The 24,851-nt window shown below is 41.4% G+C and overlaps 1 protein-coding gene across 1 annotated transcript in view; it reads left to right on the top strand.

Moving 5' to 3' along the window:
- PLPPR5 (phospholipid phosphatase related 5) overlaps positions 1–24,851 on the top strand; it is a 322,161-nt gene that overhangs the window by 231,892 nt on the left and 65,418 nt on the right. The window lies entirely within an intron of this gene.

Raw genomic sequence — 24,851 nt, 5'->3', positions numbered from 1 at the left:
TTATGAACTGCCCAGTCAGAATGATTTCTTGTGCACAGAGTATGTATTAGCAGTATGGCGCTGTGCCAGGCGGCTGTGAAGGAAGCAGGAACACATGTGGAAGGATATACCAGGAGCTTGTAGAATGGGAAAGAATTCAGTTATAGAACTGCAGCAGCCAATCATCATTTTTTCTATAGTTGAAAATATAGAGCACCTTTGCTTTAAGTATTCTATTCTAAAAAATTGAATGGAAGCTAGCTGATATAATCACATCACCTATTGCCAAAGACATTAAACTATTGACTAATCAAGGGGCCCTTTTACTAAGCCGCATAAGTGCCTATGCGCCCCAACACGCATCAATTCTGAGTTATCGCCCGGTTACCATGTAGCCCGTGCAGTAATTTCATTTTTGCCACGCGTCCAATCCGTGCGTCAGAAAATATTCTTACTGCCTGGTTACTGCGTGAGTCTTTACCGCTAAGTCAATGGCTGGTAGTAAGGTCTCAGACCCAAAAAGGATGCGAGACAATTTTCATTTTGCCGCACGTCTATTTTCATTTATTTATTTATTTATTTGCTGCATTTGTATCCCACATTTTCCCACCTATTTGCAGGCTCAATGTGGCTTACATTATGTCGCAAAGGCGGACATCATTAACAGAATACAAAATATTGTTGCAAATAAGGTACAAAGAAAAACAGGTAAATTAGAAGTAATAAGTAAGTAATTCAGAATATGTGAGCGGGGGTAAGACAAGGTATAATGTTCAGTAATGATAATGTGGATTAATGTGTCTTAATTTAGAGAGTTCAATATTGGCTAGTACTGATGTAGATTAGTCAAGACATTATGGAGGATTCTCTTTGTAAGTCTCTTTGAACAGGTAGGTTTTTAGTAATTTTTGGAAGGTTGCCAGATCATGCGTTGATTTTATGGTGTTAGGTAGTTTATTCCATAGTTGTGTACAGGTATAAGAGAAGCTAGATGCATGTAAAGATTTGTACTTAAGACCTCTGCAGTTGGGGTAATGGAGGTACCAAATATATAACAAAGACTTGGGGATCCTTTTACTAAGATGCACTGAAAAATTATTCTGCGCACGGCCAAAACACATTCCTATACTACCACAGCCCATTTTTCAGTGCATCTTAGTAAAAGGATCCCCAAGTCTTTGTTATATATCCGGCAGATAAATCAGTAAGACTGGTGGTCCTTCTATCAAAATGGCCACCGTTTTCAAATTAGCTGCTTTAGTCCACGTGGCCGCTCTAGTAAAAATGGCCGCTAAGTGCACATGGCCCTCTAGGCCTAACACTGTTGTACCAACCCTTCCCCCCGTGGACATGATCCTAACGGCAGCTGAGAGTAGCATACTGTAACCGATATGTTTGTCTGATGCCCCTAAGTACTGTGTCCCGCTATGCTGGCACCAAACGGTATGATATCAATTGTTCCAGCCTATGCCGTGTGTCAAAGACACAAATGCGTGCGGTATCCAAGGTGGCCGCTGCGGTTAAATTTGTATTTGGAATGTCCATTCTAGTGAATTTTAGCGCCATAAAACTGGCTGCCTTTTCCAAATTTTACTGCTAGTCAGAATGGGCGGTGTATTGAAAGTGGCCACCGTTTTTACAATCGGCACTCATGCAAATGGCCACCCTATCGAAATTCACCGCTGCCGTACGTGCCTCTGTAGGTTAATGGCCGACTGTATGGGCGGGCAATTACAACGCGTAGCGAAGCGCATGTCCCGCCAATTTGGGACTCCCCCTAAGTGGCCCGCAAGAGAAGACCCTGACTAGCGAGGATCGCAATGTGGACGTTTCTGCAAAAACCCGCATCTCAAATATCGCATGGCAGACCAATCATACAGACATGGCGCCGGTAAGTAACGTTTAGGATGAAGCGTAGTCGACCGAGTAGAAAACACAGCATGGCCGTAGTGCTGCGTGACATGGGCAGCTTATACAACATGGGCAACTTATACCGCACTAAATTTTACCGAATTAGATAACACGGCGTGGCAGACCACAATGGGGCTTGTATAGCTCTGCGTGGCCTGGGCGGCTTATACAGCATGAACAATTTATACTGCACTCATTTTTGCCGCATTACATCGAAAATCTGGTGTGGCCAGCCATAACGGGGCTTAAGGTCCGTCGCCGTAATGGCATGGACGGCTTATACCGCATTTACTTTTCAAATTAGATAACACGGCGTGGCCAGCCACAACGGGGCTCGAAGGTCCGTTGCTGTATAGTGCGTAACTGTCGGCCAATTATTAGTGGCCGGCCATCACCGCATCTTAACGTGCGGTGTGCCGCTGAGGCAGGAGAAGAGCAAAAATGACGTACCATTAAAGGTGTTTTCGTCTCCCTGAGATAGTTTGCGCCTCGGTTCAGTACTGTGCACAAGGTCTTCCTAGTCGTGCCTCAGTGCCGTGCTATGCACTGCAGATTGTGAGCACTGCATGGCCGGCCAAAAATGGCAACCGCGCTGTGGCAAACCCATCTGCCATGCGCCATGGGCAGCGTATGTGGGACTCTAGCCTAGTGCACGTAATGCCGTGAGATAGGCAGCTAACCCGAGATGGCCGGCCATCCTGGAAAAACTAAATGGGGGTCGGCAGAAGAAAGCTAAAATGCCTTGCACAAAGTTTTAAATGTCTACATACCATAAAATTTGTTCTCAATTTGCTGGAATATCGTGCTCTGCTGTAAGAGCTTCTTTGGCTGTACTCTGCACAAGCTCTGCCCAGGGCAGACACAAAACATGTGCCTGTAAAAATTTCAGGAGCTGCTGCCCAGGGTTGCTCTTCTCCTGCTTCCAAATTCAAAAGGACTTCCTGTGCAGTTCAAATTCCTCTCTCCTCCTCCCTTGCTCCTCCCCTTTTTTCCTGCCCCCTCCCCTTGCTACCCCTTGTTTCCCTCCCACTACTACCTCTGCTCTCTAGCTGGGCCCTCCCTGTACCCTCCCCCACACTTCTGTCTTTGCTGGCCTTCAGCCCGGTTGTGGTCGGCCCCCCTTTAATGGGTGTGCCTGGTTCTTTCCTATACTACCACAGCCCATTTTTCAGTGCATCTTAGTAAAAGGATCCCCAAGTCTTTGTTATATATTTGGTCATGTGCTGTTATGTTTTTAAATTAACATATCTCTATATATTTATCTGTCTACCTCTCTATCCATTTATAAATAGGTAGATATAAATATCTATATTGTGGATATATATATTTATATGCAGGTCTAATTTGTGGATATAGGACAACCAAAATTATAAAACCACTCTTCTATGATTGTGTGACTGCCATGTTTGTGATGCTAGTATTTGATCATGGAGTTCAACCAGAATGGAGTGGCAAGTGCGGCTCTGGCCGCCTTATTGGTCAGACTAGAAAGACCAGTGGTTCCAAATCCTAGTCCTGCAGACACTCCAGCCAGACAAACTTTCAGGATACCCACTGCATGCAAATCTCTCCCATGAATATTCATTGTGGATATTCTGAAAACCTGACTCACTGAGGTGTCCCCAGGACCAGGTTTGGAAACAACTGAGACAGACCATGCAGGTCTTCATTTACCATCATAAACAATGTTATTAAGTTAATTTCATGTTCACACACAGATTTAAAAGAGGTGTGCACTGGGCATGGTTTTGGGCAGACTTGAAAATATATATATGCGTTCTTTATTTACCCATGACAATACATCTATGTTATTAAAAAAAAAACTTTCCATGTCTGCATTTATACCTGCTTCCAATTACGTGTAACCGTGGGATAACTTTTTATTCAGTGCTTCAGCTTTAGAGAGAACTTAAGGAGGGAATTGTGCTTACCACTCAGGTGTTGAAAACCAAATCAAAATGTCAAAAATTGGATTTTTTTGAGCTGTGCTCTTTAAATGGCTCCCTTGTTATGTGCAATTGTGGAAGTTCCTCTGCCTACATGTGTATCTCTGCTTACACGTATTTATTTATGGTGCTTGATATACTGCAAGGGGGCTCACATACAAAGGTCCCCAGTGATGCTGCTCATTTTGAATGTGTTTTTGAGGACATGGCTTTTCCTGTTAATTATGTTCAGTGGAAAATAAATCTATTGGCTCAGACTGCTTGCTATGTGAATATTCCATCACTGTTTCATTATTGCTACTAAGTATTTCATATTAAGGGTATTTGCTTTAAACCTTCTTTTAATTTGTTTATCCAGTTCTTACATGCACATGGTTTTGCTTTTTAAAACCAATGGTGAATCCTAAGGGTGGTTCAACAATTAGGTATAAACTGTGTTTTTTCTGACTTTACTTGTTTTGGACTGCGTTGGGTCCTACTGATCTGTACATCTGCTGTCTAGAATTTTGGAAGATGGAAATGGGAAAAAAAAAATTAAGATTTGGATGTACTCTGTAGAAGTTGTTTACTTTTTCAATGTGTGTATGGATGCCTGTTCTGGTGTAAGCATGTGATAATATTTGAATAACTGTCTATATTTATGGCTATGATTTCTGAACATACAGCTTCATTAAAGGATAGCCTTTTAAATTCCGTTAGGTATATATGCTAATCTCAACTTTGGTAAATGTTTCAGACATATTCATCTATTTGCTCCCATGATAGAACTGAATTCTATTATTTTGTCTCACTGCATTTTCACATGTAAGAACCCAAGTTTGCTTGGGATAACAAGAGATATAAATGTAAAAAAAAATCCTTTATCCTCCACCTTTTAAGACACTGACTATCCAGCTGGATGGTGAAGGCACAAGGAAAGCAAGTTTGGTCCAGTGAAGACTAACTCAAAATAACCTGTTCCTTAGCTGGGCTCTAGTATTGCCATATTGAAAATGTGACCATACCATGCCCCTGTGGTTATGTTCCACTAATAAGTTAAATGATTAACTGGCTTTTTTTAAAGGATTATACAACCCTTGGATACATGACTAGGAACAAAAACATATAATTATTTATTCAATATCACAATTCCTCATGTACAGCCACAAAACAACCTTTTAAGATGGATAGTGTTTACCATGAGCTCCTTTTATTATTGACCAGATAGAAGAGATAAGTGTTTTCAGTTTTGGCACAGTATAAGTCATCACAAGAACAAAATACAAGAAAACCAATGGACTACATAAGGGGCTTATAGCCTATTTAGTTATGTATAAACAAAAGAGATTTGCATGAAACAAAATATTTTATTTTTAATTTGACTTTGACTTATAAAGCTACTTGTACTTGAAACATGCTCAAAACAGAATAATCCATTTGTGTATCTAAAATGTTAACTTCTACAAAACAGATGAAGTTAAGATGAACCCATTAGGAAACAGGATATCCTCACTGAAACTGGACATCTGTATTGTATAGAACAATGTAGAAAAATGAGCACAAAATATAGAGTTTATAACTACTGTTTCTCCACCAGCTACAATAATTTTTAAGCTGTTTTAGTGATATTCAATTTTTATTTCATGATATTTATATCTACATATGGGAAGCTTTCAAATAAATTAAAAAGCTGTCAAATAATAAAAAAAAATAATCAAATTATTTGTCCTCCACCATTTAAGGCACTGCCTATCTAATTGGAACAGCTTTTGACTTTTTACAGATGGACCATGCATAGGCAGTCCGTTATTTCTAATAATATTTTGCTATTATTTTCAACAGCATTTGCTGTTGGTTTGGGTAGGCGAAAATGGTGGCAATCTCTGCCTACTGCCAGCAAGCTCCACCTACTCCAGCCCATATAGGGGGAGATTCTATATATGGCGCCTAAAAAAATCAGTGCCTAGATTTAGACACCAATTATAGAATATGCTTAGTTGATACCTCAGCATCTAAAACTGTACGCATCCATTTACACCAGTGAAAATATGGAGTAAATCCCGGTGAATAGATTTGTGTGCACTGGGCCATATTCTATAACTACATGCGTAAATTTCAGAACGCCAATAAAACATCCATTTCCCCACCCATAACTCCTTTTTGACCGCGCAAGTTAGAAGTTCAGCACACTTCATTAAAGAATATGCTTAGTGAGTTGTGCACGTAAATTCTAATTAGTGCCAATTAGTGCTCATTATTGATGGTTAAGTGCTGTTATCAGCACTCTTTAGCTTGTTAAGGGGTCCTTTTACTAAGGTGCACCGAAAAATGGCCTGTGCTGTTGTAGGCACATGTATTGGATGTGCGCAGGTCCATTTATCAGCACGCCTGCAAAAAAAGCCTTTTCTTTGTCTGAAAATGGACATGCGGCAAAATAAAAATTGGTGCTTGTCCATTTTGGCCCTGAGACCTTACTGCCACCTATTGACTTAGTAGTAAGGTTTCATGCCACATGTATCGGATGCACATTAAAAAATAGAATTACCACCCGGGGCATGTGATAGCCAGGCGGTAGTTCCAAATTGATGCATGTTTGATGTGTGTAGGCACCTACATGTCCTAGTTAAAGGGCCCCTAAGCTTGTTAAGTTACGTGCATTGTTATAGAATTCGCTTGAATTTTGGTGCCAATCTCTAGGCACGCTATATAGAATCTGGGGGATAATGGGCTAGATAGGCTCATACCATCTCCTGTTCTCAATCTAACCTCCTTGCTCACACTGAATGCTTGTATGACTGAGGCAAACAGCCCAGAAGGCAGTGTACTGAGAGAGCTTCACATGAGTGACAGCCACGGCTGCCCATTGAAAAAATTGTAATCTTTCCATGCTGAGGAAGTGCTACTGCTGCTTGTCCTCTCAGGCCCTCAGTAATCCATGGTGTTTTTCATCCTCCAATAAGTATTTGTATATTACCAGCCAGTGCCATTCCCTCCTTCCTGTGACAGGGGCTCAGTCTGTAAGAGGCAGAATTCCTAATCCAGTACATCACAACTGCAAATATATGTTTTCTTTATATTTGTAAGCAACTGCATTAAAGAAAGAATTTGGATTAAGGAGTTGGAGTCTTCTCTTTGGTAATAAAAAATACAGGGTTTAACTATCTGAAATATACACAGCAAGCAGCATTATGTAAAGGTCAGAATATATAGAGTAAAGAAGTACGAATTTGATATAATTTCTTTCTGTAGTACAATTAAAGCAGTTTACAACATATACACCGAATATGAATATTACAAGGCCTTAAAATACCAATATTCACTGGCAGTAAAATCATAAGAAGTGCCACTTGATGCTACGACCTGGCAAGGAGCACACCTGGGATCGAATTAATGCTATAGAAAGCGAATTTACCTGATAGATCTAGATTATTTGGGGACAGGCTGAGCTCATCCTTTATTGAATAGTACATAGTGCCAATTTTTTTCCAGCATCTAACTTGGGTGCGATTTCTGAATCTGGCCCCATGTGTGTACCCATGTATTATAAAAACAGAAATGCATGGACATCATTTTCCCACCTTCCTCTGCCCACACTATGGAGGTCTTTTACGTAGGCGCTCTGGCATTTTTAGCGCGCGTTAAAAGACGCCCGAAGGAATACATTGGCGTCTTTAGCGTTTAGCACACACCTATTTTTAACACGCACTAAAAACGCCAGCACACCTATGAAAAAGACCTCCTATGTCCCCAGAAATGCCCACAGATAGACTGCATAAAAAGTAGGCACAAACTTTCAGTGCATAAGCACATATATGTTCGCACCATTTTATTAGAAAAAAAAAAAATAAACCTTCTGATTGTAAAACAGGCTTTACACAGGGAAAATGTTCTTGAAAATTACCACCCACATGCATATCAGGTGCTCAGTTTTATAAAACCTATTTTTCACATAGAGCACTGCTTTACCTGTAGAAATGGCTTTTAAAATTATTATTATTTATTATGACTAATCGTTATACAGTAGATTGCAGTTCTCAACCCACACTCGGGGCTCCTTTTACTAAGCTGTGGTAAGTACTACTGCATGCTTGTCGCAGCTTAAAAGGGTTTACTGTGGGTTGTGCTGAGGCATCCTGCAGTACATTCTGAATGTGCAAGCATAAACCATGTGCTAAAAAATGTTTTATTTGTTCTGGGAGGGGAGCATGCCTTGGAGGCAGAAATGAGGTATTTCTGTGCTAATCGGCACATCTACTTTGCAATGCATGGCGGTAAGAGCTCACGTGCTAATTTTTTTGTAATAGCAATGCTCTAATATCAAAATTATCATATGGCTGTTAATTCAGAAAGTGGAAAATTGGCCATTTTCCGGCAGCGGTAAAAATGGCCTTAGCACATGGGAGAGACCCGATTAAGGGCGTGCTAAAGCCACTTTCTACTGTAGTTTTGTGAAAGGGACCTCTCAACCACTCAGGTTTTCAGGATACCTTCAATGAATATGAATGAGAGGTTTGCATAGAATGGAGATAGTGTATGCAAATTCATCCCATGCAAATTCATTGTGAACATCTGAAAAACTGACTGGCTGAGCATGTCCCGAGGACTGGGCTGAGAATCCTTGCAGTAGACTGAATCTATATATCAAGGCTGAATTAGCATTTGAATGGTTAAACAACAGTTAACCTCATTTTAAACTGTATACGTTTCTTTTTTCATTATGTAAACAGAAGAGAGGAAGTAATTGACTTCTGAAACTTGGTCTTTTGTTTATATAAAAATTGGGTATGGACTCTCATGATCATAAATCCTTGTTGGATCTAATCAAGTCAGTAATAGGCATTTGCAGGGAATCTATTTTATTTTATTTTCCAGTTCTTTCAATTAGTCTGTATTACAGGTAATGAGCACCTCTGTTGCCTACCCCACCCTCCCCCATCTAGCAGTTTCCCTTGCAACGGGAGCCCATCCTGTGGTTGCCAAATAACCCCTTCCCAGTAGTGTCTGTGCTTCTTCCTCCCCCTCCCCCACATAGGACTAGATTCTATATATGATGCCTAAAATTTGTCACCGAATAATGCTCATGTAAGTGGTCTTCTTTAAACTGCACCTAAAGTTCAGTATGGTTTATAGAATAAACGCTTAAGCGAAAAGGTCGTGCATAACTTTAGGCACTGCCATTTTGCACCAATGAAAACGGTGCAAATGCCTATGCCTAAATTTACACGTGAAGCACCTATATTCTATAATTACACAAGTAAATCAAAACCATGCCACCATTCCACCCCAAAACACACATGACCCTCCCATTTCCGTTCCCCCTTTCTTGGACATCATGTAAATTTTAGGTGTGGATCCCATGCCTATCTTTACACACGTTTGTCCCATTTAAATCTATTGCTAATAGTTTCTTGTTAAGAAGCCAATTTTTGGCACTAATTGGCTCATTATTCTATTAAATTGCACATGCAAATTGGGAACCTACCTAAATTTGCACACAATTTTTGGTGACCTTTATAGAATCAGGGGGATAATGGCTGTGCTTCTTCCCTCTCTCCAATTGTAGTGTTTGTGTTTCTTTCACCCCTCCCCCTTCTCTCTTTCTCTCTCTCTCCATACCTGTGGCAGCAGCGGGTTGTCTTCTCTCTTTTGCTGCTGATGGTGAGGGGCTCTGCCAGTAGCTCATAGATTTCCTCCCAGCTTTGATGGTTAATCAACTACACAGACAATCCCATGGTTCTTTCTGCCTTCTGTTCTTGTCTTATAAGATCAGCAGGCAGAAAGTGCAGACCAGAGAATTTTGAACTTGCTCCTGGGGACTGGACAGAAATTATAGGGTTGTCAACAGCTTCAGAAGGTCCTATAGTCTTCCATCCAAATGACATGGAAAAGGAAAACAATATCTTCATTTGGTTTTGGATGTGAAACAACACAAAACAAATGAAAAACTAATTGTTTTTGTATCATTTTAAATGACTGTCCATCTTTAGTCAGTAGTGAAAAAATATTTGGGTCCTTTTATTGACTGCATGTTTAAAGCAAAAATTAACGTGTGATAAGTGCAAAGCCCTTGTAGTAAATGAAGGGAGCATGCTCTGCATTTATTGCATAGAGCAAATAGAGGCTCTTTTACAAAGGTGTATAAGGGCATACGTGTGTCCAGCACACGCCAAATTGGCATTACTGCCCGGCTACCACATGCCCCGAGTGGAGGAGTGGCCTAGTCTTGCAATCCAGAGGTAGCCAGTTCAAGTGCTGCTGCTGCTGCTCCTTGTGATCTTGGGCAAGTCACTTAACCCTCCATTGCCTCAGGTACAAACTTAGATTGTGAGCCTTCTTGGGACAGAGAAATATCCAGTGTACCTGAATATAACTCACCTTGAGCTACTACTAGAAAAGGTGTGAGCAAAATCTAAATAAATAAATAAATAAATAAATAAATAAAAATTCTGAATTTAGTGCATGCATGTGGTGCTTACCCAGCAGTAAACAGCAGTGGGCACACACTGCATATCTACCACCCGGGTAGCGTGTGAGGCCTTACCGCTAAGTCAGTGGGTAGAAGTAAGGTCTCAGGCCGAAAATGGATGCATGCTGGTTTTTATTTTGTCACACGTCCATTTTCTGGCCCCTTAAAAAAAGGCCCTTTTTCCAGGACATGGTAAAAAACTGGCCCGGCACGCACCCAAAAGAAGTTCTCGCACTGCTGCAGTCCTCATTTTGCCATGGATTAGTAAAAGGGCCCCTCAGTTATTTATTTATTTATTAGGATTTTTTTTTTTTTACCACCCTTTTGAAGGAATTCATTCAAGGCGGTGTACAGCAAGAACAACTCAAACATAAGCTATAGACAATTACAGCAGTAAAAATATTCAAACAACAATACAAAGAGGCTCATTTTCAAAGCACATAGACTTACAAAGTTACATAGGTTATTAGGGGGCTCTTTTACTAAGCTGCAGTAAAAGTGGACATAAAAAGGGTACTCAAAGTGGCTGCGGGTTATGCTCCTAATGAAGCATTGGTGAAACAGGAGCTCGCTGTAGAGCGTACCCAGTAGTTTGAGCCACATACCAAATAAGTGCCATTGTATCTCTAATAGAGAATTATATAAAATCCTTTTCGAAAAATTAAAACAATATAAAAGAGGCATATATGGAGAGGTTTTTTTTTAAACTTATGACGATGCTCGCCAGCAGTTTACATCTAATGTTCAAAGGTGAACTCTGAGCAGCGAGGCATCCACATTAAAAGAGGTATATGTGTTTGCCGAGCATTTATGTAATTGATTTGAGAATTACTTGCAATCTATAGACTATAAAAAGGAATGCAACTTAAGGGATATGTTGATTCCATTGGCCCTACTTAGGAGACCAAAGAGTGGCAGAAGCAGCAGGGGTGTATCTGCGTGGGGCCACAGGGGCCTGGGTCCCCGCAGATTTTGCCCTGGACCCCCTACTGCCACCAACCCTCCCCCGCCATTGCTGTGGGTACCTTTGCTGGCGGGGGACCCCAACTCCCGCCAGCCGAGGTCCACTTTCTCCTGCCGCTTTTAAGTTCTTCTTCGTCCTAGGCTCCGTCACTCCGTGCTGTTCAAAGAAGCTGGCGCTGCTACCTCAATCCACTTTCGGAGTCTGATGTCACTGCACGTTGTACGTGCAGGACGTCAGACTCACAGATTCTGTTTCTGTGAGTCTGACATCCTGCACGTACAATGTGCAGCGACGTTAGACTCCGAAAGTGGATTGAGGTAGCAGCGCCAGCTTCTTTGAACAGCACGGAGTGACGGAGCCTAGGACGAAGAAGAACTTAAAAGCGGCAGGAGAAAGTGGACCTCGGCTGGCGGGAGTTGGGGTCCCCCGCCAGCAAAGGTAGGTGACGGCGGCGGGGGGGGGTCAGAAATGGCGGCTGCGGGGGGGGGGGGGGGGCTATAATGTGCCCTCTCACTCTGGCTCCGGCCCCCACTACCACCAACTTTCAGATACGCCCCTGAGAAGCAGAACTGCCAACAGGATACTTCTAGTGTGGTTCTTGCTCTGTTTGTAATGTTAATTTAAAAATTAAGAACTTTTTTATCCTAAAACAGGAGAAATATATAATATCAGACATTTTTCTAATTGTAAAAAGGAGAGGAATATATTGCTTTCTGTCCTTGTAATCTCCTCTATATGGGAAAAACAAAGAGAGCGTTTAACAAAAGGATAATTGAGCACAAAGGTGCCATCAAGAGACAACTCAAGGATAAACCATTAGTGGAGCACAGTATAGCACAAGGTCACGTCTTTGAAGAATACCAGTTTTTGTACTATCCATCCCAAGACCTTCATGCAGAGGAGGAGATACTGATAGTCTGTTCTTAAAAATGGAACAATGTCTGATCTTCTGATTTAACAGTACATGGACTCAACCTTGAATCTGATCTGTCAGTGTTTCTGTAAGATTTGATTTATTTATCTGTTTGCCATGTCACTTTTCATTGAGGTATTTACTAATTTGTGTCCCTGTTATTATCTCTGTTTTCAATTGAGTTTTGCTTATTAATTTTTATGATTTGTCCTGTTATTTGAGTTCAGCAATTTTTTTAGGATCAACTCTGCATTTTTAAATGTTTGTAGGTGAAATAATTTATACTTTCATTGTTTTTCATTATTTTCAAGCTTCTTTAGTTTTTTTAAGTGCTTTAATATTATAATGCATTATTTTAGCAATTCTGATTCTTTTATCATAGCTGGAATGCACAATGACATCACTAATGCATGCTTCTTACGTGCCAAAATGAACTATCTTAGGTCGCACTTAGATGCCCAGCAGTAGTTTGGGCATCTGTGCATGCTTTCCCGGCACTTAAAGGTAAATAGTGGAGTGCCCCAGGGGTCTACACTGGGACCGGTACTATTTAACATATTTTTATATGATCTGGAAATGGGAAAAACAATTCAGGTGATTACATTTGCAGATGACACAAAACTGTTCAAAGCTTTTGAAATGCATGCAGTCTGTGAGAAATTGCAGGAAGACCTTAGGAAACTGGAAGACAGGGCATCCAAATGGCATATGAAATTTCATGTGGACAAGTGTAAAGTAATGCATATTGGGAAGAATAATCTTAACCATAGTTTTCTGATGTGAGGTTCCATTTTAGGAGTCCCCACCCAACAAAAAGATCTAAGTGTCATCATGGACAATACATTGAAATCTCCTGCTCAGTGTGCAGCAGCATCCAAAAAAAGCAAACAGAATATTATGAATTATTGTGAAAGAGAGAGAAAATGAGGCAAAGGATATTATAATGCCTCTGTATCACTCTATGGTATCACCTCACCTTGAGTATTGTGTGCAGTTCTAGTCGCTGTATTTCAAAAAAGATATGGAGGGGCATAATTGAACGAAAACGCCTATCTCCATGGGCGTTTATCTCCAAGAACGGGTCCGTGAAGGGGCGGACCGAACCGTATTTTCGAAAAAAATAGACGCCCATGTTTTATTCAACAATGTGTGAGCTGGGCGTTTTTGTTTTTCAGCGATAATGGAAAATGAAAGCGCCCAGCTCAAAAATGAATAAATCCAAGGCATTTGTACGTGGGAGGGGCCAGGATTCGTAGTGCACTGGTCCCCCTCACATGCCAGGACACCAACCGGGCACCCTAGGGGGCACTTTTACAAAAACAAAAAAAAAGGTAAAAGAGCTCCCAGGTGCATAGCACCCTTCCCTTGTGTGTTGAGCCCCCCAAATCCCCCTCAAAACCCACTGCCCACAAGTCTACACCATTACTATAGCCCTAAGGGGTGAAGGGGGGCACCTACATGTGGGTACAGTGGGTTTGGGGGGGTTGGACGACTAATAAGCATTAAGCAGCACAATTGTAACAGGTAGGGGGGATGGGCCTGGGTCCACCTGCCTGAAGTCCACTGCACCCCCTAACAACTCCTCCAGTGACCTGCATACTGCTGTCAGGGAGCTGGGTATGACATTTGAGGGTGAAAATAAAAAGTTGAGAAACTTCATTTTTTGTGGTGGGAGGGGGTTAGTGACCACTGGGGGAGTCAGGGCCCGATTCCCTCCAGTGGTCATCTGGCCATTTAGGGCACTTTTTGGGGCCTTATTCGTGAAAAAACAGGGTCCAAGAAAAGTGTCCTAAATTCTAGCTAAAAACGCATACTTTTTTCCCATTATCGGTGAAATGCGCCCATCTCTGTTTGGCAGATAACCACGCCCCAGTTCCGCCTTCGCCACACCTCTGACACGCCCCCATCAACTTTGTCCGCATCCGCGACGGATTGCAGTTGAAAACGTCCAAAAATCGGCTTTCGATTATACCGCTTTATTCGTTTTTGTGAGATAAACGTCCATCTCCCGATTTAGGTCGGAACTTGGGCGTTTTCTCATTCGATTATAAGCAGGATAGTGGAATTAGATAAGGTACAAAGAAGGCAACCAAAATGATTAAGGGGATGGAACTCCTCTCATACAAGGGAAGACTTAAGAGGTTTATGCTCTTCTGCTTGGAGAAGAGATGGCTGAGTGGGGGATATGATTGAGTCTACAAAATACTAACCTGCTTATAATCGAACGAGAAAAACGCCCAAGTTCCGACCTAAATCGGGAGATGGACGTTTATCTCACAAAAACGAATAAAGCGGTATAATCGAAAGCCGATTTTTGGACGTTTTCAACTGCACTCCGTCGCGGATGCGGACAAAGTTGATGGGGGCGTGTCAGAGGTGTGGCGAAGGCGGAACTGGGGCGTGGTTATCTGCCGAACAAAGATGGGCGCATTTCACTGATAATGGGAAAAAAGTATGCAGTTTTAGCTAGAATTTAGGACACTTTTCCTGGACCCTGTTTTTTCACGAATAAGGCCCCAAAAAGTGCCCTAAATGACCAGATGACCACTGGAGGGAATCGGGGATGACCTCCCCTGACTCCCCCAGTGGTCACTAACCCCCTCCCACCACAAAAAAATGATGTTTCACAACTTTTTATTTTCACCCTCAAATGTCATACCCAGCTCCCTGGCAGCAGTATGCAGGTCACTGGAGGAGTTGTTAGGGGGTGCAGTGGACTTCAGGCAGGTGGACCCAGGCCCATCCCCCCTACCTGTTACAATTGTGCTGCTTAATGCTTATTAGTCGTCCAACCCCCCCAAACCCACTGTACCCACATGTAGGTGCCCCCCTTCACCCCTTAGGGCTATAGTAATGGTGTAGACTTGTGGGCAGTGGGTTTTGAGGGGGATTTGGGGGGCTCAACACACAAGGGAAGGGTGCTATGCACCTGGGAGCTCTTTTACCTGTTTTTTTGGTTTTGTAAAAGTGCCCCCTAGGGTGCCCGGTTGGTGTCCTGGCATGTGACGGGGACCAGTGCACTACGAATCCTGGCCCCTCCCACGAATAAATGTCTTGGATTTATTCGTTTTTGAGCTGGGCGCTTTCATTTTCCATTATCGCTGAAAAACAAAAACGCCCAGCTCACACATTGTTGAATAAAACATGGGCGTCTATTTTTTCCCAAAATACGGTTCGGTCCGCCCCTTCACGGACCCGTTCTTGGAGATAAACGCCCATGGAGATAGGCGTTTTCGTTCAATTATGCCCCTCCATGTGGAGTAGAATGGGTAAATGTAAATCAATTATTTATTCTTTCAGAAAGTACAAAGACTAGGGGACATGCCATGAAGTTACACTGTAATACTTTTAAAATAAACAGAAGAAAATTAAGCTCTGGAACTTGTTGCTGGAGGATATAGTAGCAGTATTTAGTGCATCTGAGTTTAAAAAAATGGTTTGGCCAAGTTCCTGGAGGAAGAATTTATAGTCTGCTATTGTGACAGAAATAGGGAAAGTCACTACTTATCACTGTGATCAATAGCATGGAATCTTGCTGCTCTTTGGGATTCTGTCAGGTACTTGCAACCTGGATTGGCCACTGTTAGAAACAGGCTACTGGGCTAGATGGACCATTGGTATGACCCAGTATGGCTATTCTTAGGTTCTTATGTTCACATGGTACAAGAGTTGAGAGTTAAAAAAAACCCTCCACAGGAATTGAAGTGTCTTGAAAGACATCGGAGAAAACTGCATTGTCTTAGCATTAAAAGCAAATCTTTGTCCTCAAAAGCTATTTATAAGGAGCTGCACATAAAGATAGAACAAAACTTATTGCTTGAGGGTTTTGAATGCTGTGAATCAATTGTCCACTTTTTATGATTGTGAAGTTATCAATAGAAATCAAACAAAATAAAACATGGAAAAGAAAATAAGATGATACCTTTTTTATTGGACATAACTTAATACATTTCTTGATTAGCTTTCGAAGGTTGCCCTTCTTCATCAGATCGGAAATAAGCAAATGTGCTAGCTGACAGTGTATATAAGTGAAAACATTCAAACATTACTATGACAGTCTGACAGGGTGGGAGGATGGGGGTGCTTATTTCCGATCTGACGAAGAAGGGCAACCTTCGAAAGCTAATCAAGAAATGTATTAAGTTATGTCCAATAAAAAAGGTATCATCTTATTTTCTTTTCCATGTTTTATTTTGTTTGATTTCTATTGATAACCTTAAGAGTGGACTAACACGGCTACCACACTCCTCTACTTATGATTGTGAAGGAAATGACAACAACACCCAATCTATCAACTACCAATACTATTGCTGTGTTAGGGGGCAGGAACTTTGTGGGTTATGGGTGGAGAACTGGTATAGGCTATACACTGCAGTTAAGACATGATACATGTGAAATTAATGTGGGGAGTGTTTAATGCCTCCTCTTGAGGTATTGAGTGCACCCATACTAATTGCGAAGAGCCTTAAAATTCAGTAAAGAAATTTTCAATGTGGGAACTGCAAAGGACATGTTGGGCATACCCCCAAGAGTTACCATGCAGCTTTTGTATTTACCATGTGCTATTCATTGTTAAAGTATGATAAATGCAAAACTTTCACACATTAGTAAAAAGTTCCCTAAGGCATCAGTTTTAGTGGTATTGCCAATGTTGCACTTGAGGCTAGAGATGCTACTGGAATGAATTTATAGGATGGGCCAGTGACAAACTTGAAATGCATCTTGTTCAATTGGGATTATGAAAGCAGTAGGAGAAGTAGTGGAGGATGTGATTTCACATAAATAACATTTCATTCCAAGAAGTGGTGGTTCCATTGACAATAAACTGTGCTTTGGTTTATCCTGTACAGAATAACCTCATATTATAGTGGTGAGAAAAGTTGCTACAACCTTGTACTAGTTTTAGGATAGGTTTTCTAAACAGATGGCATTGGTTGAATGATTTTCTTGATGACTTTAATCATTTTATTGACTGGCACTATGGATTTTGACATGGATTAAATTTAGAAACTTTAATATTATCTGTTAGAAATAGGCTTAGCTTTGGAAAAGGTGATTCCTATTTTTTCATTTACTTGACATATTGGTTCTGTTCGACACTATAACCTATGCTATTCTATGCAACCAACTGAGTTCACTGGGAATAGATCCATAGATTTTTGCCTAGTTTGTGTCATTTCTAACTGATTGGACAAAAGAAGTCATTATGGGGGGCAGTTATCAACATGGGCTACTGTTAAGATGTGTGATTTTACTGTTTAACTGCAGTTATTAGTAACTAGGTCTCATTGCATAAAATTGGACCTATGCTAAAATGGCACAAGTTAGTGGTAAAATAACACATCTTAATGGTAGCTCACTGTGGGGTTCTTTTACTATGCTGTGGGAAAAAGGGCCCTGCGGTACCGGTGGGGGCTATTTTTCCCATGCTCCAGGGCCCTTTTTTTCTGCAGCCGGTAAAAGCCCCCCCCAAAAAATGGTCACATGGTGAGATAACTCTTACTGTGTGGCCATGTAGCAGGGCGCCCTTACCTCCAACTATTGAGATGGTGGTAAGGGATCCCGCAGTAGCCCGGTGATGCCTGATTACTGCTAGGTTACTGCCATGCTAACCATTTCTGGGGTTCCCCCCCCCCCAGAAATGGTGAGGCTCGACTTGGAACTACCATCAGTGGCCACGTTGGTCCGGCAGGAGTCCCAGAAGATCAAGCGGTAAGCCCGCGTTGAGCTTTCCGCTGCTCTGTAAAAGGGTCACATTGCTAACTCGGCATCTATTTGAGGTGTCCTTCGAGAGCTAGTGTACCCTAGAAGTCTGCTTTCTCTGCCCCATTGCTACCACTTTGAGTTATGTGCAATATGGAAAAAAATTACATGATATACAGTCTTTGAACTGATACAATAAACGCAGATTTTTTTCTCTCTTTTTTTTTCTTTTGCTTTATGCTGTGGATAGCCATTAATAAGTTGGCATTGAATTTGGAATAAACTGAGATATTATTCATTAGTCATTCATAGTCATCAGAGTTGTTATGTCCCATTGTTACTGAGCGAGTTCCTTTACCAATTTTGTCTCAAGTAAGTTATCTAGGGATATTATTAGATGCGAAGCAGAGTATTAAATCACATATGAAAAAAGTAGCACAGAGTGCGACTATTGTTAGCTTTTCAGGATTTTTGAAATGTTCCACAAGTACTGTTTTTTTTAAATTTCCATCCACTTTTGCAACAAGTGCCTTTGAATTTTTTAAAAAAACTTGGCAGTCAGTTCAGAACACTGTGGTGCACCTATTCACTGACTCTTCATGTTATAAGCATGCTCTGGCCGATATTCAGTGCTATTTAGCCTTTAGCCCTGAATATTTTTGCTTTGTTCCGTTATGGTAGAAAAATGTCCCAAGTTTTAGGAACACCCAAATCCCACCCCCAACAAGCCCCTTTGTGATTTGGACACACTGCATATGAACTGCATAGAAAACTGTCTTAAAAATTGGTTTTGAAAATAGCGATTTGGATGTTTTGGCAACAACAAAAAAAATCCTTCTGCTGCTTTGTGCCACATTTTGGACGTTTTTCTGTTTTGAAAATGAGCCCCTGTATGTACTAAAGGGTAATACATAGCACAGGGATATGCAATGAGTTATTAAATTAGAAAATAAAACCCTTGCCTCTAGGAAAGTGGTGTTAAATGCAGCTGGCAAAATATTGAAAAAGACACCTCTGCAAGAAGGTCTCATCGGTTGCTCAACAGCGCCCCCGAAGGCCTCTTTCACTAATGTGGATTCTCTGCTGGTGGAGAAAGAAGAGTTGGCATGAGCTAAAGAAAAATAGGTAAAAGAGAAGGGGATTCGAGAAAAAGAGGGAAAGAAATGTAGGAAAAGGAAGAAAAAAGAGTGACAAATTGAAAGAAAGAAGGGATGACTTGGGGGGGTGGGGGGGAGAATTCAACAAGGTGTGGTAAAAGGTTGCCCTTTATCACAACTTGATTCCCTGCGGGTTTCAGCAACCTGTGGGAACCCAGTACCGCAGTTTGCTGAATCCCATCTTAGAGGAATAACACTGCTTGTGAGCCACCTCACAAGCAATGTTATTCCCATGGCTCAAGAGCATTGGGGTGGCAAGCCATAGCCTGATGCTCCTGTGCCTATGATCCTCAGCTCAGCCTGCCCCCTTACCTCAAAGATCCCCTCGCCTCAAGAGCCCTCCTCTGAACACCCTCCCTCTCCACAAGGGCTACCTGGTGAACTCATTGGTGGTCTAGGAGGGCCTTCAGGAGTCTGGTGGTCATCTGGGAGGTCATCCTGGTCTTCTGGGGGATCTTCACAGATCTGGGGGGGGGGGAGTCTTCAGCAGGAATGATTCCCAGTTGCTCCTGCCTTCTCTTGCTGCTCCGTCAAAATGGCGCCCCTAGTGTTAGGGGCTCCATTTTGACAAAACCACAGGAGAAGGCAGGAGCGACTGGGCATCACTTCTGCTGAAGTCCCTCCTCAAACCTCCCTGGACCTGTGAAGACCCCCCAGAAGACCAGGATGACCCCAGACCAGCACTGGACTTCTGAAGACCCCCCCCCCCGGTCCACCAATGAGCTTGGAAAGTAGCCCTTATGGAAGGGGGAGGGTCTTCAGAGGAGGGTCCTTGAGGCATGGGGGTCTGTTTGAGATAGTGAGGCAAGCTGGCCCAAGAATCACAGGCCTGGGAGCATCAGGCTGCTGCTTGGCAGCACAGTGCTCCCAGTTGGTAAAATAACCCCAGCTTGTAATGTGGTTTTGCAGCCCTAACATGACTTACGGTGTGTCACCACTGGTTGCTTTAGTCATTTGCATATTAATGAGATGGAAAACATGTATTTGCATATTTTGCATCTCATTAATCGGTAACCTGCAGCGACTTAAATATTGCTGTGATATTTTTTGAACAGCAGCGTGAAGGCCAGATAACACATGCTATGGGCCAAATAACATGCATTACAGCCCTAAGCTGCTTGATGGATTCCCCCCTATGGAGGAGATTCTATATATGGTGCCTAAAAACTGGCGCTGAAATCAGTGCCAACTATGTGTATTCTATAATCAGGACCTAGATTTAGGCACCAATTATAGAATACTAGTAAAAAAGGCCCGCTTCTGACACAAATGAAACGGGCACTAGCAAGGTTTTCCTCGTAGTGTGTATGTTTGAGAGAGTATATGTGAGAGTGACTGTGTGTGAGAGAGAGAGTGAATGTGCGAGTGTGTGTGTGTGTGTGTGAGAGAGAGAGTGAGTCTGGGTGCGAGTGTGTCTATGAGAGAGAGAGTATGTGTGTGAGAATGAGAGTGTGTGCAAGTGCGTATGTGAGACAGTGTGAGAGAGAGAGAGAGTGTGTGTGAGACACAGACTCTCTGTGAGACTGAGTGTATGAGACCAAGAGAGTGTGTGAGTGACTGTGTGACACATAGAGAGTGAATGTGTTACAGTGTGAGACTTAGAGTGTGTGAGAGACAGTGTGTGAGAGTGAGAGAGAGAAAGACATTGACTGTGTGAGAGTGTGTGAGAGAGAGTGTGTGTGTGACAGAGATACCTCCCCCCCCTCTCTGGTGTCAGCCCCCCCCCCCCCCTCTCTGGTGTCTGAGTGTTACTGTGCAGGACGCTGAGCTCTGGCTGTGCTTCAAGGAACTGACCAATCCTATTTAATAGAATGTACCTCCAACATTCTGAAGCCGAGAAACCTCGTGTGGTTGGTCACTTCTGCTTGTGACGAACCCGGAAGCACATGATGTCAATTCAGGAGATGGATACAGAGAGCAGGAATGCCTCAGCCATGCAGTCAGCTTCAGAATGTTGGAGGTGCATTTTATTATATAGGATACTTAGTTGATATTTCAGTGCCGATATCTGCACACATCCATTTACACCAACGAAAACCTGGTATTAATCTCAGTGCGTAGATTTAGGCACACTGGGCCATATTAAATAACTAAGCACCTAAATTTTAGAATGCCCATGAATGCTCATTTCCCCGCCCATAACCATGCCCATTTTGCCTCCGCACATTAGCAGTTCAGCGCACATTGTTACTGAATATGCTTAGTGAGTTGTGCGCCTAAATTCTCAACAGTGCCAATTACGCTTATTATTGCTTTTTAAGTGCTATTATCAGCATTCAGCTTGTTAAGCCAATTAAGTTACACACAGTGTTACAGAATATACGCCAATTTTGGTGCCTAAATCTAAGCACATAGAATTTGAGTGTTAATGTCTATATTCCATGTAGATTTAATTTTGTATGTTTAACTGTAGATATGAACCAATGCATGTTATCTAATATATGACAAAGACATTTGCATTTTCTTTCACCTGTTTGTGCTATAGTTGCTTTGTTTTTCTCACAACCTTTGGTCAGTCACTAACCCTCATATCTCCCACTTTCTGACACCTGCCCATACTAGCCCATCCCTTCCATGGTGGCACCATGTCTGCACAACACCATTTATATTTCACTGATTTGTTCAGACATACACACTTTTGTTACTCACTTCCTTTATTTACGATCATGTATACATTGTTTTTTTTCCTCCATATTTCCCAAATAAACTTTCAGTTGAATTTTCGTACATTTTAGATTTTAGTTAAGATTTTGTTGCTATGGGACATTTTACATTTGACATATACAGTATACGTCAAAGGTAAATCTTAGCGGAATCTTAGCGGAGATTAGGTGGCGACACTGGTAATTGGGAAGCAAAACCAGTGCTGGGCAGACTTCTACAGTCTATGCCCTGATCGTGACTGAATAAATAGGGATGGGCTTGAGTGTAAATTTTAAGGGGCTTCAACGTTAGCTTCAGAACTTTTAGTATAAGAAGAGTGTTGGGCAGACTTATACGGTCTGTGCCCTGAGAATGGCAAGGACAAATCAAACTCGAGTATAAATATAAAGTATCGCATATCAAGTAAATGAGTTTATCTTGTTGGGCAGACTGGATGGACCATACAGGTCTTTATCTGCTGTCACTTAGTATGTTACTTTATATGTGTGTATAATGTTACATGTCATTTTTTAATCTTGTGTACATAAGTACATAAGTATTGCCATACTGGGATAGACCGAAGGTCCATCAAGCCTAGCATCCTGATTCCAATAGTGGCCAATCCAGGTTACAAATACCTGGCAAGATCCCAAAACAGTACAATATATTTTATGCTGCTTATCCTAGAAATAAGCAGTGGAGTTTCCCAAGTCCATTTTAATAATAGTCTATGGACATTTCCTTTAAGAAGCCATCCAAACTACTGCTACTACTATTTAGCATTTCTATAGCGCTACAAGGCATACGCAGCGCTGCACAAACATAGAAGAAAGACAGTCCCTGCTCAAAGAGCTTACAATCTAATAGACAAAAAACAAAAGTAAGCAAATCAAATCAATTATTGTGTACAGGAAGGAGGGGGGTAGGTGGAGGCAGGTGGTTACAAGTGGTTACGAGTCAAAAGCAATGTTAAAGAGGTGGGCTTTTAAAACCCCGCTAAGCTAACTGCTTTTACTACATTCTTTGGCAACGAATTTCAGAGTTTAATTACACATTGAGTGAAGAAATATTTTCTCTGATTCATTTTAAATTTACTACCTTGTAGCTTCATTGTGTGCCCTCTAGTCCTAGTATTTTTGGAAAGAGGAAACATGTGATTCACGTCTACCCGTTCCACTCCACTCATTTTTTTATAGACCTGTATCATGTCTCCCCTCAGCCATCTTTTTTCCAAGCTGAAGTGCTCTAGTCCCTTTAGTCTTTCCTCATAGGAAAATCATCCTATCCCCTTTATCATTTTCGTCGCCCTTCTCTGTATGGAACATCTAGCTCATACTTCGATCAAGATGTGTTGATCCGTTCTGAACCTGAATTAATGGAATGGAATAAAAATTGTAATAAGTAGATTGTATTTATGTGTGTGTGTATGTATGCATAAAAATAGAAATCTGGGAGTTTGGAACCTGTGCCACCTGCAATACTTTTAATAAATTAGAATAAAAAATAACCAAAAATGGTGAAAGCGCATGATTTTTAAAGTCCACCTTGGTCCTTTCTTCAGATCTATACCCAAGAAATCTTAATGGCAATTGCTTTCCTGTACCCACATTCATTTTCAAACTATACAACATTACATGGTTGCTACTTATTCAATTAAAATGTTTTCTGTCTGTCTGTCATTGAACGTTCTGAAGATCTTCACCTTGAACACAATCATCTTCACAAACCATGGGCCCTGTTTACTAAGGCACGTTAGCATTTTTAACACGCCTACAATTAGCATGTGCACAAATTATATAGGTGCCTATAGGGATATTATAGGCACGTACACAGTTAACGCATGTACATGTTTAACGTGCATTAAAAATGTTAACGCGCCTATAATGCAGCTTACTAAATAGGGCCCCATGTTTCTTTCCCTTAGTCTTGGCCTCCTCTTTTTGTGTTTGATTTATTGTTTGTAAAGTGTTGACTTTTCCAAGTGATTTAATAATACAGGAACTTCCTCTTGTGCCCTTTACACCTGTTAAACTAAAATTACTTATCTAATAATGTAATTAACTAGTACTATAGAATAGAACTAGGGACTGTTCACAGTCTGTCCATGTACATTACTCTCTCTCTCTCTCTCTCTCTCTCTCTCTCTCTCTCTCTCTCTCTCTCTCTAAAAAAATAGAAAAAAATTAACATCATCATTCATAAAAGCATGATATACCTTTGCCATTATTATTGTCTCTTATATTCTATTAGATTTTAAAATGTGTTTTATGGGAACAATATCAGTCTTGCTAACAATAGTTTAATTTCTTTCCATTCTCTTCTTTTTAGTGTGGGTGGTTACTATAGCAACCAAATCCCTTCTTGCTAAAAATTCAGTTATTTTACTTGAAGGAATATCTGATTTGATGTCAGTATGGCCACTGTCAGGAAATTTATAGAAATAAGATGTTGGACATTATAAGAATGAAGCAGATATAACATTATAATAGCACGCAGAGAACAAGAGTAAAAAAAATAAACCATTATAATTTCTTATAGATGTGGTGCACTTTATTAATTCCAAAAGCTTTTTTATTGCTAGCTATTTATTTATTTTCTCCATAATAAATAACTAAAATATTGTTTACTTCATGGAATTCATGGTATACAACTGTAAAGATAATGGGGCAGATATTCAGACTCTCCCTGGATATTCAATTCCAGGCCAACTCCAGTGACCAGAATTGAATATCTGGTTTATTTTTGACCACTATAAACTTAGCTGGCTAAGTCAATATTCAGCGCTGGCTGGCTAAGTTCATAGTGGCCAAAAATAGGCTTCCTATTTACGCAGCCCAATTTGGCTATAAAACTTAGTCGGCCAACATTTGAATATTCACGGCTAGCCAGCTATATCATGTGATATACTACTACTACTACTACTACTTATCATTTCTATAGCGCTACTAGACGTACGAAGTGCTGTACACATAGGCGCCCCGTATAAGAGGCTTGGGGAGGCTAAGCCTCCCCAGCCGAATCGTCGACTTCCGCTTGTGGTGCAGCCCACCCTCCCGCCCCGCGCATTTTCATCTTTTATTTCCGTGGCAGCGACGTCAATGAAGAAAAAGACTACAGGCTCGCCGCCAGCTTCTCCCTTTTCTCTGCTCTCGCGAAAACAGGAAATGCATCACGGGACACTGTGTGCAGA

The sequence above is a fragment of the Microcaecilia unicolor genome, chromosome 6, assembly GCF_901765095.1.
Source record: "Microcaecilia unicolor chromosome 6, aMicUni1.1, whole genome shotgun sequence".
NCBI classification, from domain to species: Eukaryota; Metazoa; Chordata; class Amphibia; order Gymnophiona; family Siphonopidae; genus Microcaecilia; species Microcaecilia unicolor.
Note: the sequence above shows the minus strand (reverse complement) of the source record. Positions and strands in the feature narration are given on the sequence as shown.